Raw genomic sequence first — 18,417 nt, 5'->3', positions numbered from 1 at the left:
CAGTGAGTAATAAAAATAAATAACGACTGAAAACATGAAATCTCATAACGGCACAATATAGCGCTATCCCAAGCAGTAAAATCAGTTATACAGTAAAATAGTGAGTATCAGATAATTCTTCTTTTAAAACAGTAAAGACAAATAATTTCCACAGTAAGGATAAATCAAAAGCTTGCCCCTCGGGCTCAATATGTAAATCTCAGTATAGTATCATCCCCTCGGGTTCACTCCCAACTCACCAGCACACAACATCAGCCCCTCGGGCTCACTCCCAACTCACCCCACACAAGCAACGGCCTCTCGGGCCCACTCCCAACTCACCTGGGTACCCTGCGCTCACTGGGGGTGTGTACAGACTCCGGAGGAGCTCCTACAGCCCAAGCGCAATATCAATAGGCCTGAAAGCCTTCACACATCACACACGAGGCCTGAAAGCCTCCTCACATCACTCAACATATCCTCACGTATGGCCCTCGGCCTCAATTAGTCCAGAAAATAATCATAAGCCTCTTGGGCATCAGTAAAACAATAGTGCTCAGCTCAACAGCATTATAAATATCATTAAATCTCGGGTTGAGTATAAATGTAGCTGAGTTCACAAAATAATATAATTCAATTGGACTGAGTTCAAATAATATTTCAATTCGTGAGGAAAATAGTGATGTAAATTCACAAAAGATTTCAGATAATTGGCACGAAACCCAAATATGGCAATAAGCCCAATCATAGTGAAAAAACAATAAATCTTTATCAATTACGCGGTAAAAATATCAACTGGGATGGACCAAGTCACAATCCCCAATAGTAAATGACCCCGCGCTCGTCATACAACGCGTGTCTCATCTCAACATAGCAGTATGTTGTGCAATCCGGGGTTTCAAACCCTCAGTGCATCATTTAAAATCATTACTCACCTCAAGACGGTCCAACGTCTACTCCACTATGCCCTTGCCTCTCGAATTTACCTCTTCGCGCGTCGAATCTGGTCAAAACCACAACGAATACATTACAATAGGCTAAGGGAATATAACCCAATCGAAAAGACTCGAAAAATATTGAAATTCACAAAATTCACAAAACCCGAGCCCCGGGCCCACTTCTCGAAAAATTACGAAAATCACATCACCGGATTCCTCGTCTCGCCACGAGTTCGTACATATAAAATTTACCAAAATCGGAGTTCAAATAGCCCCTCAAATCTTCAAATCTTATTTTCAAATCCCTAGGCCTAAATCTTCAATTTACTCCTCAAAAACATGTAATCTAGTCGGATCATTCAATGATAATTCAATATTATGGAGTATAAATAATCACAAGTGACTTACCTCAAGATTTTCCAAGATTTCTTGCTAAAAATCGCCCAAAATCCGAGCTTGGAAGTAAAAAAAAATGACCAAACTTGGACTGCTGGAGCTTAAATCTGTCCAGAAATTTTCGGTACTGTTCACGCGGGGGCACTGTTCATGCGCGTGAGGTCACTATTCATTGTTCACCCGCGCGGTTACCGTTCACGCGCGGTTACTGTTTAATGCTGCAGAAAATACAGCAGCTTTTAAGAAATTTGCAGCACAACCATTTTGTACTAAAATGGCTTTAACTCCATTATACGAACTCGGAATTAGACGATTCTTGTTCCTGTGAGTCACAATAATAATACGAACACAAACCTTTAATCGAAACTCAATTCAGATCTCGTTTGCCCAGTTCAATACCCATTTCGCTCGTTAAACAATTAATTCACATTTCACGTCAAAAACCCAATCGCGACTAGATGAAATTAAACCAAAATTTCCAGATCAGTCCTATAATTCATGATTTAAATTCTGGAAGTTTCGAAATCAAATTTGGATCTCTAGAACTAAAAATGAACCTTTAGATCATTACATTTATGCTCAAAACGGCAAAAATCTTCCAAAAATGACCCGTTGGGCATCCGAAACACACCCGAGGCCCCCGGGACCCCGACCAATAATACCAACCAGTCCTAAAATACATTACGGACTTGCTCGAGGCCTCAAATCACATCAAACAATGCTAAAATCATGAATCAACCTCCAATCCAAGTTTTATGAACTTTAGAATTTCCAACTTCTATTTCTGATGCCGAAACCTATCAAATCACGTCCGATTGACTTTAAATTTTGCACACAAGTCCAAAATGACATAACAAAGCTACAAAAATTCTCGGAATTCCATTCCGACCGTCGGATCAAAATTTCACCTATCAACCGGAAATCGCCAAAATACTAACTTCGCCAAAATGAGCTAATTTCTTCACCGGACCTCCAAAATTAATTCCGATTGCGCTCCTACGCCTTAAATCATCCCCCGAAACTAACCGAATCATTGGAATTCAGTTCCGATCCCTCTAACTCATAAGTCAATGTCCGGTTGACTTTTCCAAACTAATTCTTCCTTAAAGAGACTAATTGTCCCATTTTATACCAAACTCGATCCGAATTGACTCAAATTCACCAAGTACACATATTGAAACATGAATAAGCATTTAACGGGGAATACGGGATGAAAATACAGGAAACGACGGTTCGGGTCGTTACATTCTCCCCAACTAAAACAAACGCTCGTCCTCGAGCGAGTTAAGAAACATACCTGGAGTTTCAAATAGGTGCGGGTACCTGCTCCGCATCTCCTGCTCGGTCTCCCAAGTAGCCTCCTCCACGGGCCGACCTCTCCACTGTACTTTCACTGATGCTATATCTTTTGATCTCAATTTTTGAACCTGTCGACTCAAAATAGCCACTGGCTCCACATTATAAGTCAAATTTTCATCTAACTGTACTGTACTGAAATCTAAAATATGAGACGGGTCCCCAATGTACTTCCGGAGCATGGACACATGGAATGTACTTCCGGAGAATGGACACATGGAATGTACTTCCGGAGCATGGACACATGGAAGTCTCGAAATCAAATTTGGATCTCTAGAACTAAAAATGAACCTTTAGATCATTACATTTATGCTCAAAACGGCAAAAATCTTCCAAAAATGACCCGTTGGGCATCCGAAACACACCCGAGGCCCCCGGGACCCCGACCAATAATACAAACCAGTCCCAAAATACATTACGGACTTGCTCGAGGCCTCAAATCACATCAAACAATGTTAAAATCATGAATCAACCTCCAATCCAAGTTTTATGAACTTTAGAATTTCCAACTTCTATTTCCGATGCCGAAACCTATCAAATCACGTCCGATTGACTTCAAATTTTGCACACAAGTCCAAAATGACATAACAAATCTATAGAAATTCTCAGAATTCCATTCCGACCGTCGGATCAAAATTTCACCTATCAACCGGAAATCGCCAAAATGAGCTAATTTCTTCACCGGACCTCCAAAATTAATTCTGATTGCGCTCCTAGGCCTTAAATCATCCCCCGAAACTAACCGAATCATCGGAATTCAATTCCGAGCCCTCTAACTCTCAAGTCAACGTCCGGTTGACTTTTCCAAACTAATTCTTCCTTAAAGAGACTAATTGTCCCATTTCATACCAAACTCGATCCGAATTGACTCAAATTCACCAAGTACACATATTGAAACATGAATAAGCATTTAACGGGAAATACGGGACGAAAATACAGGAAACGACGGTTCGGGTCGTTACAAATTTCGTATCAAAATAGTCATCTAGGTACCATGTATTCTAAGACAAGTTAACCACAAAGAGAAGAAAAAATAGCGATAGATAAATTATATAGTTAAATAACAAAATTCATCGCTAATTCTACTTAGTAACAGAATCAGTTATATATTAGAAAAAATCCTATTAGCTACAAGATGAAAATACTAACTAATTCTTGTTTTGTAAAATTAAATTATGTAGCAAAGTTTCTTAGTAATAATATTGGTTTTTGTTTAACCAAAAAATAAAAGTCATTTTCCATCTATTTATTTTAACATATGCATTGAGGTAATTTAGGTATTTTTGTAAATTAAATTATGATAATTAATTTCTTATCATAAATTAATGATTATTATTTTTTTCAACAATAATTACTATTTCAAAATCTAATGCCATAGTAAATTTTAATGAATTTAACAACCAAGCTTCTAAGAAAGTACTTATAATTTAAATTTTAAAAACAACAAATAAATCATATGAACGGAAAAATTGGTCTTTATGATTAAACAAGGACAAAGAAAAAAAATACCACATAAAACGTGAAGTTTTCTTGTTGGAAACACACGAAAATCTTCCCCCCTACTTTTTTGTATTCTTTTATGTCTTGAACCTATGACAGGTTTTGAACCCTTTTGACTATTAAACTACACTTTTGGATTGTGTTAAGGGGTTCAAAACTTAATATATAGAAATAAAAAATAAATTTTGCCTTACATATACAGTGTAATTATTCGGCGAAGGGGCTCCCTTCCGCCCCCTAAATCTGCTCCTGCTTAATATCTTGTATCCTTATTAGGAGAAGATATCAAATACTAAATTATATTAGATTTTTTTTATTTAGAACTCCTAAATATAAGGAAAGTTTTTTGATTTTACAATTTTATCCAATGTAAAATTTATTTTTAAAGGGTAAAAAAGGTGAACGACATTTCGCTAAGGGCCTTCGTGCTTTTAATATAGTACTAGTTTTACGGTACGCGCGTTGCGCGTGTAACTTATCTAAATGAGTAAAACTTTTAAAAAATTATATAAATATTATTTTTGAATTAAAATAAATAAGTAAATTTATTTTAACAAAAACTATTGATTATATATAGCTAATTCAATAAGGAATATCAATTTATACAATTCCCTGTCTATGTTTTTATTTTTGCTCTTTTAATTACTACTTTAAATTACTTATGACTAAATGTATCTAATTTATTTTCATTAATTTTAATATATAAATTTATCTTATCTATGTTTTACTTTACGAGTATTGTAAATGGATTTGTAATTTAATATGTGTATAAATTTTCAATATGTATTCAACTTATTCAAATAATAATAATTAACTCAAAGTACATTATAGTACTTATTACTTTAAATTAAAATACTACTATTATTTTCAAAATGTAAGCATATCGTATTAAACTTGTTTATATATATTTTCATACTCGATCTAGTATATTGTAAGTTTGGTTTACATATTATTAGCAATCTTTAATTTTGAAGACTTAAAATTAGATCTAAAATTTTATTAGTAGATTTCTAACACGTTTATATACATTTTGTCTAATACACATAAGAAAAAGTCATAATTACTTTACACAATTTATGTAAGGAAAGGATTTCTAAGTAAATTTTTATTTGATTTAAATTCCTAAAAATTAGAAGTTTCTATATATGTAGTTCGAATAAGGAAAAATTTAATGATCAATATTTAGCTGATTTTAAAGTATTAAATATTAGTAGAATAATTGAATTACAATTATAACCAATATAACATCTATTTTTAATGAGTAAAAAAGGCGAACGACATTTTTGCTAAGGTACTTCGTGCTAGGATACGCGTGATGCGCGTACCTTCTATTGATGCATATAAAATTATAAAAAAAATATAAGCCCTTAGAAATAAGATTTTTAAAAATATAAGCTCTTGAATATGATAAATATTGAGCCTACTTAGTCGAAAAAAGTAACGGATGGCCTATCTAAGCATGATAACAATCAAGATAATCTTGAAAGTTTAGTGTTATTATGTATCTCGTTCTTTTATATTAATTTCGTATCAAAATAGTCATGTAGGTACCATGTATTCTAAGACAAGTTAACTATAAAGAGAAGAAAAATTAGCGATAGATAAATTATGTAATTAAATAATAAAATTCATCGCTAATCCTACTTAGTGACAGAATCAGTTATATATTATAAAAAATCCTATTAGCTATAAGATGAATTTAGTAACTAATTCATGTTTTGTAAAGTTAAATTATGTAACAAACTTTCTTAGTAATAATATTAGGTTCTTTTTTACCAAAAAATAAAAGTCCTTTTCCATTTATTTATTTTAACATATGCATTGAGGTAAGTTAGGTATTTCTGTAAATTAAATTATGATAATTAATTTCTTATCACAAATTAATAATTACTATTTTTTCAACAATAATTACTATTTCAAAATCTAATACCTAGTAAATTTTAACGAATTTAACAACCAAGCTTCTAAGGAAATACTTATGATTTAAATTTTTAAAACAGCAAATAAATCATATGAAAGAAAAATAAAGGCACAAGGACAAAGAAAAAAAAATATCACACAAAACGTGAAGTTTCCTTGTTGGAAACAAACAAACAAAAATTCCTACTACTTTTTTTTATTCTTTTACGTCTTAATATATTGTATCCTTATTGGGAGAAGATATCAAACGCTAAATTATATTAGATTTTTTTATTTTTTTAGAACTCCTAAATATAAGGAAAGTTTTTTGATTTTACAATTTTGTCCAATATAAAATATGTTTTTAAAGGATAAAAAAGGCGAACGACATTTCGCTAAAGGCCTTCGTGCTTTTAATATAGTATAGACTAGTTTAATAGTACGTGCGTTACGCGTGTACCTTGTCTAAATGAGTAAAAAAAAATTTAAAAATTCTATAAATATTTTATTTAAAATTATGTTTGAATTATAAAATTAAAGTGCAAGTCCTGAAAATGAAGAATATTAAACTCAATAAGGCAAATAGTTCCACAAAGAAGTTCTCAATCACGATAAATATTTTGAAGAAGAAAAATTCATCTGTCAATATACAAATATTAAACTATACTAATTTATCACGATTAAGTGACAAAATAGGTATAAATATATTAATTAACTATGATTCAGTAATAATATTAAATATAAAGACAGATATCATAAATATAATATGTGTTGTAATATTATAAAGCATATTATTTTTATGCTTAGTTACCAGATTTTATAGTAACTACGTAAAAGAAAGTTCCTGTATACATAGACTAACGTAGAATATATGAATAATACTGTTTTAAAACAAAGGAGATCCTTTCCTTATTTGAGGTAAATTATCAAGTGAATTTAAACTTCTAAATATTATGATCTAATTCAATAAGGAAAGATATAATAATTAAAATTTAGTTGATTTCAAAGTCCTTAATATTAGGAAAATAATTTAAATAACTATTTTGTTTAGTGTGAAATCTAATTTTAAAGGGTGAACAAGACGAACGACATTACGCTAAGGGCATTCGTACTTTTAATATAGTATAGATAGATGAAGATATTTAAGCTTATGTTTCGGTCTATTTTACCATTACGCCACATTATGTTTCGGTCTGGAACGGATTTTCAAATTATGGTGTTAGATTGAAACCAGCGTATGAATCTAATTAAATTTTGATTGTTTATATTTGTAGGTTCATATGATATCCAATCATTTGATCTTGATATACAAGCCATTATACGATGAAGATTCATGTTGAACATTCATAAAAGCTTGTACTTTATTCTTCCATGAATGATTATTTATTTAAAAATTTGTTTTGATAATTTAATATTATTTTATTAAATCGTGTACTATATGACTCGGCATACAAAGTTTGTTGCCATAACGTCTGTTAAAGATGAACAATTGGCACTTCTTCGGTTAGAATTAGTGGATGCTCCTCATCTAACTGGCTTCTACCAAAAAATGGCACAATTGAAGATCTGAACCATCCAACCTTTATTTTTTGACGATCGAGAAATGAACCTGCTTAGTGTGCCACGGTTCAATACTCAAGCATAATGAGCTTGTTCCTTTACCCTTCACTTAAATACAAGGTTTTTGTTTGCAATAAGATTCAAACGCTTACGTACACCTTAAGAAAAGACCTACGGGCGGTCTTAGCCATTCTACTAGGAGTCCGAAACCAAAATAATGATTTTTTGGACTCAAAATACCAAAATAGGTGAAAAAATGATTTGAAAATATTTTTATATATAGAGAATAAAATTCATGTGTTATACCTTAACGACACGTTTGTCCGTTAAGGCATATTCTTGTGCTATACCTATTACTTATCTGACCCGCAATAATTGGTGGGTATAGCGCATGTCTTAGATACGTACAATGGATATAATACATGCGCTATACCCACCAATTGTTGTACCCTTCGCCTTGAAATATTTACTTACTTAAGGACCAACATTCCTTCTTCAAAAATTTATTCTTCAGCATCCTTTGTATTTTGCTTAGAGTCATTCCGAAATATTTGCTTACTCAATTTCTTTTGCTTTTTGCCAAAATGTCTGAGGAACGAAAAATTACCGTTGCATTATATTGGGGGAGGGGGGAAGTTTTCATAGAGAATAACTCAGTACACTATAGTTGTTCTCAACAGAATATTTGTTAAGTGCCACTCACATTAGAGTACGAAAGATTGGTATTTTTGATTTGTAAAAGAATGAGTGTGAGTAAACATTAAGTTAATATTAAGGTTATCGGAAGATATCCTTATTTGCTTACTCCACAAGGGGTTGCTTGTTATGATGAGTTTAATATCGAAGACGATAAAATACTGAAAGATTTTTTGAGGACTTCGGATGAACATCAGGAACTTCTTGTGATAAAAATACTGGAAATGTACGTCAAGTCTGAAGACGTCTGCAATATTGAGGTTTCGCAAAATAGGGATAATCCTCAATCATCTGTTGGTGTTTTTGGAGTAGTTTTATCTGAACAGGTTCCATTTGAAAGAGTTTGGCTAGATCTAAACTTATCTCCATGGTCGAATGAGGAGTTTCCCAAGTTTATATAATCCACACGTTGAGTGGTAAATTTTGATTTTTATCATTGTAGTATGATTATTTTTTTATGTATCATATTCGTACTAGCACTTATATCTTCCAAAGGGAATACATGCCAGATATGAATTTTACAAGTTATGAACCAACCAACAGTTGGAATATACCCAATTTTGATGGTTTGAATCATGCTGGTCCATCCGTGATTCATCAACAACTCGATAATGTGTATCATGGGCCATCTACTAATTATGAATTGTAAGATAAAGTTAATATGTTGGGATGACTTTGAGAAACTCATTATTTTATTGGTGGTGCAATGAAAACGAGCAACATGATGTTCCTATCCTTACTCAGTTGCCCGAAGACGATATATTTAATCAGGATCTAGCAGATGCACAGAGTCAGGAAGATGATAGTGATTATGACAACAATGCTGATGAGTCTGGAGATGATACACCCTTCCCTGATGAGGGCGATGATGAGGAACTGCGCTTTGCTAAAAAGAATGAGAATGAACAACCTGATTTGATGAGGGAGCATGATGCCACAAATGAGCATGCTCTACATATGCAGACTCAAACTACCGTTAGACCCAGAGTGTACGAGTCCCATGTGCCTTTTTATTCAAGGGAGATTCCCTACCTTGATTAGTTGCCCAGTATGCCGGATGTGGATTCCCTCACTGGGGATCTTGATAACATTCGTACAACAATATAAGATGAATCTAGACTAACAGAGCTCTAAGAATATGCCTTTTGCTGATAAAGTGCGGCTTAGCAGGGCAGTACGAATTTACAGCACAAAATATTATCGTGAAATCGAGGTTAATGAGTCATCTACGCAAGTATATAAGGTTATTTGTCGTAGATGGGATCAAGGTTGTAAGTAGATGTTGCGGGGGAGAAAGTTGAAAATAAATATGTGGATGGTGGGGAAATACAATGGCAACCACACTTGTGATATTGACACATTCAACGAGAATCATTTTAACTTGAATATTGACTTGATTTCCCTTGTTTTGATTCTACACATTGAATCCTCCATAAGGTACAAGCTGAAAGAGTGTATAACATGTCACGACCCAAAACCACGTGACCGACACCCGGCACACTACCTGACCCGAGCGAACCAAATCATGTGATGCACCCAAATCATATGTATGAAAACCAATTTAACTATGGAAGCTCATTGAAAATCTTATACATTTTCAAGTTAAATGATAAAATATTTTCCAATTCAAAATCACACATGAAACCCTTTCATAATAATAATAACAATGAGACTAAGTAAGATAAATATACTTTCATGAATATCGTGTACAACCCCGTTACTACAACCTTTCACAACTATCTATGGAGCCTCTATATCAAAGAATAGAACCAAAGGTTGGAGTAATTCCAACAAAATAAAATAAGGAAGAACATGATAGCTACCACGAAATAAAAGTGGTGCTTCATAATACCTCGGAAAGAGAGTCATCCTGGCCTGACCGCATGCCACGTATCATATATCATCCTGAAACATGTAAAGTAAGCAGGGCCATGGAGGGGGGCCCTAAGGGCCGAGTACACCACAGGGGTACTCAATAAGTGTCATAGACTCTCTCTACTTAAGTTATTGGGACAAACTTTATAAAAATAATGCACCAATATTTGATATAAAACGATAAGAAATTTTATCAACTCATGACCCTTGTTATTTTAAATAATAACCAAGTGAATATAACTCACAATATAAACTTTTAAATCATTTACATCAATCCAAGATTTTGGATAAATCGTACAAAATCATTTCATATACTTTAAGTCATCGAAATCGCTTTCGGCTCCTTAGGCCTAATCATAAGAAAATCATCCTTACCTTTCACTGGGAGTACCATACCATCACCGACATAAGAAGGTCAACTAGGTTATGTACCTAGCGGCAAGTATCATATACCCTACTTGCTCAGGTCGTCTCATCGTAGTGCCGTACAAATCGACTGAGCCATGCTAATAATAGCACAAAATAGTACCCTCTCGAGGGAGAGCACTCTGCCGTAGTCTATACCGCAAAGTGGCCATCTACGCCTACACCGGCACGTGTAGTTTCATGACGACGAACACAACCTATCCGAAGTCAATCTTGATAAACACAAATAACTCCCAAAATATTTGATACTTCAAAAATAGATTCATAGCATAGTAGCTTCAAAGGATCTATTTTTATCAAATCATAACATTTACATAAAATATAAATCATTTGAACAAAAATTAAATAAACAACCTTTTACATGTTAAAGCCTTTAGCAATTTAACATCAGTCTTTAGAAGATACCACAAGTGTTATTCTGCACATCAATTTCCAAAAGAAATACTTTCCATGAAAACTTTTCTTTAGCACTCAAATATGTATACTCTTGTCAACACATAAGTTTTGATAAAAACTTATAACATTTACCTTGAGTGTCATTTAGCCAACAAGATTTAAAATAAAATTTTACAAAACGGCATGACACTACATATGCAACATAATATTTTAGTACATGGAGACATCCGTACTTGTTTGTCCCCACAAGTACGAATTTGCAAACAACTTAAGTATTAACTTGAAACATGCTTTTAGAGAAAGTCCCTCAAGAAGAGTAAGTTTTAATCAACTTACCTCGCTTTTGCTTTATTAACATTCACAAGCCTTCAATCCTCTTCCATCATTCCGATGTTGATTAAAAATCTCAACATCACCAACAAGTCGATATCTACAATTAGATATCCTAATTACATCAAAATATGACCTAAGATATTAATCAATATCCATATATGGCTCATAAATTGGCTACAAGCCTCCAACAACTCAAATCGCCAAATACATTTACAAGCTAGACCATTCAACTTCATCCTTATATTTTAATACCCGTTCGAAGTCACTAATGATACTACATCAATTGTCCAATGCCACCAAGTTATTATTCATCTCTTCCATAATCAAAACTTGCACAATATACAATTCGGATGATTACTTAGTTGATCTTCCATCTTTTGCTAACAATAATTCCATAGATTCATTGTATTCAATCAATTTCATCACCAAGATTCACCATTCATCTTCTCTCTTATTTTTCTCAAAAATACTATTCATGCCATGAACTAGAAATTTATAATCCAATCTTTCAACCAATAAAACTTGTAACAAATACCTCTAACTACTCATAATAAATGAGTTTTAAGCATTGAAATTACCTTTAGTAGATCAATCTTGAAAAATCACAACTTTGGTGATTTTTGTGTTCTTGAGTATTTGATGATTAAATCTAGAATTTGGATGTTAAAACGATGTTAAAACTCATGTATATTGAGTAAGATCAACCCAAAACATCATTAACAACTTACCTCGGTTGATTGGACTAGATTTGAGCTCACAATCGTCCCTTCACCTCAAGAACCCTAACCCCAAATACTCAAAATACTCTCCTCCCCCGACCTTGTATTTATAGGCCTAGATTTCTGGGATTCGGACGCGGACTCGGATGCTTCGCATCCGCAGCTCACTCCTCTTCGAAGCTCGGATGCTGACCTGGCCGCTGTGGCAGCACTTCATTGCCAACCCCTCTTTTCGGACGCGGCCTCGGATGCTTTGCATCCGTACACTCCTCCGCCAGCCTTTGGTAATTTGGTCATAACTTCTTGTAGGAAAGTCCAAATGACGAACGGTTTGAAGTTTTAGAAACTATACTCAAAGACCTTTCATTTTATAGGTTGTACATCACATAAATTCTTATACATATGTAGATATACTTGTCCAAAGTTAGGTCTTGTGCGTATTCGTTTGGAACTTTAGTCTACCATATAATTTCCATCTTATTTTGCCCCAAGGGCTCTCCTTAAGACCTATATCACTTCAAATACACATAGTACACTTATTATCATATTCAATTAATATACATCATATTAATAGTCCTCATCTGCACACAAAATAGTACAATTAGCACACGTCAACTTTCTTAATAGCGCTTAAGTACTTTGAAATTTTCCGGGGTGCTACATTCTCCCTCACTTAAGAACATTCGTCCTCGAATGTTTTACAAGTAGCTTCTAATAATAGAGTTACTATCCATTTACCTCCAATCATTATGCATAGGCACTTATGACTACATGGGTCTTATACTTTTTTTCCAAAATCTCAACTTACTCATGGCCCTCAAAATTTGGCTATCTTTACAATTTCTTAAAATTTTCGGTAGAGTTTCCCCTAAAACTAGGACTATCCAAAAATATTAACCTATCCAGAACAAGCCCCCACACGGGCGCCAATAACAATATCGCTCAACAACCAACAATACACAATATAATGTACCATCTTGACCCCACTCGGTCGTACATATACCATAAGTGCATCAAATGTAAATCTTTAAAACTTTTAACTAGTGACCTATATGAATACTATTCAATATCAATAATAGCTACTAAACATAGCTCCCATGTCATTATTATACTTGCATGCATTTTCTTTAGCCATGCATACGTCAAGTTGTACCTGAAAAGTATCTTCAAATAAGCTAAAAATCTTTTTGTGATTGGATGTCCTTAATAATTTTTTTTGAATAACGTAGAATGGCACATTTTCATGCTGCCTAAATTCTCAGCTTCCTCAAAGCTATGGCTCATGCTTGGTGAGAGCAAAATTATATTGCCCACTTGGTACCTATAAACTTATCCATTCCGACTCATAGTCTCAAAATTTTCTTATAATCAATACTTTCAAATTTGTCTGTTTCTCTTTTAAGTCATGTTTCCAGGACAAGTTTTCTCACTTAAGACATTTAATATTCTCTAATCATCAAAATTATTTTAGGATATCCTTTTATTCCTTCCGAAGATTAATAAGATATTTCTTTCAGATTTATCCATCAAATGATAATTTAATACCCCTACTTTCGCTCATACCTTTATATCTCATGCTAGATTCATAACTTGATAAATATTATTACCAATAAGTTTACTCTGAAAGCAATTCAACTCGCTTCATTCGATTTCATGACTAGTTTGCTACCTAATCGCGGGCATCTGTGTCCCAGTTTTATTTCTTAACTTTTACCAATTCCTTGACCCCATTGAGTATCTTGTGATATTTTTCTACCAAAAACTTGAGATTGCATTTATTTCCATGCATACCATAGATGTGCTACCGTAGCCCGTAAGCTTTCAACAGTTAAGAGTCATTGCTATCACGATGGTACTTGCTCCTTTTAATATTAGTGCTCTTTCTTGAACCCATACCCTTTACTGGCATACTTTATTTTTATATAGAAGAATCTTTTCTCATTCAGAAATGCGCATTACATTACCTTTTTCTATTTCATCTTCTGCTAAAGTGTGCACACATTAAAATATCCTCTTATTTCACTTAATCCCACGTACAGTTTAAAGTACTTCCTTGTTCTCCGTCAATACTTGAATTTAATTAAAATCGCACATGTCCCCAAAGTTGTAGGAATGCATTCGAGTTGCCCATTAAATCTTTAACTATAAGACATAACCTTTAATATCCCTGATCTAAAACATCGTAACTATTACTGGTAATGAGTCTTTGAATTCCAACAAAAACTTTATGGTAATTGTGCTCATTCCATCATGAAGTTACCGAATGTTTCCTCTTCATCTTGACTCTAGTAAATAAAATATCTTATTTCTCAAACCATTATCTTTAAGGTGAATCATTTTTGTTCTGATGCTCCCCACTTAGGAGTAGATCCAGTTCAAACTCTTACTTGCCACTCGAAGTCAATATTAAACTTATTTCTCACATAGAACTTTTCATTGACAATCAATTTGTTCACCCACTACAATAGGTTATTTACCACTCCTAATTAGAAATCTCTATTTTAGCTCTTCAGTTTTTCATCGTACATCGACTTTTATCTCATCATTATGCCGATATGCTCATTATTCTGACAATATGATAGATTGGTTATGCTCATAGAAAATTTCTTTATTTATTATCGTATCCAAGTATCACGTCGCTACTAGCTGCAACATATATTTTCCGCCCTTACGACAATATTATAGTTACCACTTCACTCTTTTATGTTCACCGTTGACACCTCTTATAATATTTCACCCTTCAATTCATGCTTTAATACATTTCTAGTAAGTACAACTGCCTTGCGCTCTCCACTCACGCTTAAGTATGATGAACTAGTGTGACTCCCTTAGGCTAAATTCACATATTCACATCAACACGTTTCATATGATAAATATATACTTGCATATTTTTCCGTTCTTCATGGTATCATCAACCTTGTCCATACATATCATGTTAGGTATTTATGACATATTATCATGTAGAGTTAGAATTCTTGTGACTTCTCAATCTCCAAATTCGTACCATAACCGTTTTTAAATTTTTGTTTTTGAGCCTTACGTCGGATACATTATATGTATAACTTTCCAACAACTTTAAATTAGCCCATGAGCCATTTTAATATTTATTTTTCTTGAATCATAAGGATCCGTTCACTCATAAGTTAACTGCTCTTTCAATATTGGGCACATATAGAGTGACTTTGAGATCATTCTTGGAAATTCTCAATTTTTCATCATTTCAACAGAATAAAGTAAAACATACCTCGATAAAAAAAACTCAAGATTATTATTCCATATCATTTTTTTCTTCTTCGACAATCTATATAGCTTCTTATAACCTACAAGATTACGCCTTTTGTGCATCTCATGCCTTAATATTTTCACGCTTACCCATTTAAGTCAGGATACTTTATCCTCGCATGCCTTGGCATGCATAATTAGAGGTTGACTTTTACTTGTATCACATTCATCATCTGAATGAACTCAATGTTGTCGTGCCCATCTTTTATATATGACATGCTTCGTCTATCCTCAACTCTTACTTACACGTGGTACTTTATTTCTTGTGTGTCACTTCTATAACATATGATACAATCATGACGATAACCTATCATGCTCAGAGGAAATCCGATCTCTAGTATAATTAAGGGTCATCTTCCTCTTCTAATATTATTCCCTTTTCGGATAATCAAGAAAGTCTTGTTTTTTTTTTGGGAAGGTGTCTTTGGTCATTGTTGACATTGTATTAACTATGCCATATTCCATATGAGTCATACTATGTTTACCACAAACTTGACTGAATCACATTGACTTATCAATTATATCCATATCACCTCTCTATATCTTGTCATGATAGTTTAAGATGCAACATCTTCATTTATACTTTTTTTTGTAACATCGCTTAACTCGTTAATGGTGATTACCATAGTAAATAATCGCTCCAAAAATTTGACCAACAACCATGAATTGAAATCCAGGGTCTAACATAGGTGCCCTTACTCGCATCCATTAGTAAAATTCTTTATAAGTCAGGACATCATCCTGACAACACTAGATGACATCATCACCTTATTTTCTCCCATGATTTCTCAGTATTCTACTAATAATTCTTATTCACCAAAGTTGTATGTGTTAACTATATTAGTCCCAATCTATTCTCAACTTATCCTTCAATTTTGAACAAATCTGATACTTTCTGTCTATTAGCCAAAACATCTTGTATTATAACTTGAACCTTGAGAATTATTCTCGTCACTTTTATATCTTCCACAACAGGTAATTAACACTATCGAGAATTCGTACTCTCGCTTCAAGCACAAACGCACGATCTAGAGTATGAAGAAAGTGAAACACCCTAGATGTCATTGTAGCCTCCCCGATATAATTGTGGCTGATAACACATCGATAAGAGGGACTCTACTTGACACTACTCCATAGACTTCCTAGGACTCAACTTAGAACCTAGTGCTCTGATACCAAGTTTATCACGACCCAAAACCACGTGACCGGCACCCGGCACACTACCCGACCCGAGCGAACCAAACCATGTGATGCACCCAAATCATATGCATGAAAACCAATTTAACTGCGGAAGCTCATTGAAAATCTTATACATTTTCAAGTTAAATGATAAAATATTTTCCAATTCAAAATCACACATGAAACCCTTTCATAATAATAATAACAATGAAACTAAGTAAGATAAATACACTTTCATGAATGTCGTGTACAACCTCATTACTACAACATTTCACAACTATCTATGGAGCCTCTATACCAAAGAATAGAACCAACGGTTGGAGTAATTCCAACAAAATAAAATAAGGAAGAACATGATAGCTACCACGAAATAAAAGTGGTGCTTCATAATAACTCGGAAAGAGAGTCATCCTGGCCTGACCGCATGACACGTATCATACATCATCCTGAAACATGTAAAGTAAGCAGGGCCCTGGAGGGGGGCCCTAAGGGCTGAGTACACCACAGCGGTACTCAATAAGTGTAATAGACTTTCTCTACTTAAGTTCTTGGGAAAAACTTTATAAAAAAATATAATGCACCAATATTTGATATAAAACGATAAGAAATTTTATCAATTCATGGTCCTTGTTATTTTAAATAACAACAAAGTGAATATAACTCACAATATAAACTTTTAAATCATTTACATCAATCCAAGATTTTAGATAAATCGTACAAAATCATTTCGTATGCTTTAAGTCATCGAAATCACTTTCGGCTCCTTAGGCCTAATCATAAGAAAATCATTCTTACCTTTCACTGGGAGTACCATACCATCACCGACATAAGAAGGTCAACTAGGTTATGTACCTAGCGGCAAGTATCATATACCCTACTTGCTCAAGTCGCCTCATCGTAGTGCCGTACGAATCGACTGAGCCATGCTAATAATAGCACAAAATAGTACCCTCTCGAGGGAGAGCACTCTGCTGTAGTCTATACCGCAAAGTGGCCATCTACGCCTACACCGGCACGTGTAGTTTCATGACGACGAACACAACCTATCCGAAGTCAATCTCGATAAACACAAGTAACTCCCAAAATATTTGATACTTCAAAAATAGATTCATAGCATAGTAGCTTCAAAGGATCTATTTTTATCAAATCATAACATTTACATAAAATATAAATCATTTGAACAAAAATTAAATAAACAACCTTTTACATGCTAAAGCCTTTAGCAATTTAACATCAGTCTTTAGAAGATACCACAAGTATTATTCTGCACATCAATTTCCAAAAGAAATACTTTCCATGAAAACTTTTCTTTAGCACTCAAATATGTATACTCTTGTCAACACATAAGTTTTGATAAAAACTTATAACATTTACCTTGAGTGTCATTTAGCCAACAAGATTTAAAATAAAATTTTACAAAACGGCATGATACTACATATGCAACATAATATTTTAGTACATGGAGACATCCGTACTTGTGTGTCCCCGCAAGTACGAAAGCACATTTGCAAACAACTTAAGTATTAACTTGAAACATGCTTTTAGAGAAAGTCCCTCAAGAAGAATAAGTTTTAATCAACTTACCTCGCTTTCGCTTTATTAACATTCACAAGCCTTCAATCCTCTTCCATCATTCCGATGTTGATTAAAAAGCTCAACATCACCAACAAGTCGATATCTACAATTAGATATCCTAATTACATCAAAATATGACCTAAGATATTAATCAATATCCATATATGGCTCATAAATTGGCTACAAGCCTCCAACAACTCAAATTGCCAAATACATTTACAAGCTAGACCATTCAACTTCATCCTTATATTTTAATACCCGTTCGAAGTCATTAATGATACTACATCAATTGTCCAATGCCACCAAGT

The sequence above is a fragment of the Nicotiana tabacum genome, chromosome 8 (genome assembly GCF_000715075.1).
Source record: "Nicotiana tabacum cultivar K326 chromosome 8, ASM71507v2, whole genome shotgun sequence".
Lineage (NCBI taxonomy): Eukaryota > Viridiplantae > Streptophyta > Magnoliopsida > Solanales > Solanaceae > Nicotiana > Nicotiana tabacum.
This window is presented reverse-complemented; position numbering follows the sequence as displayed.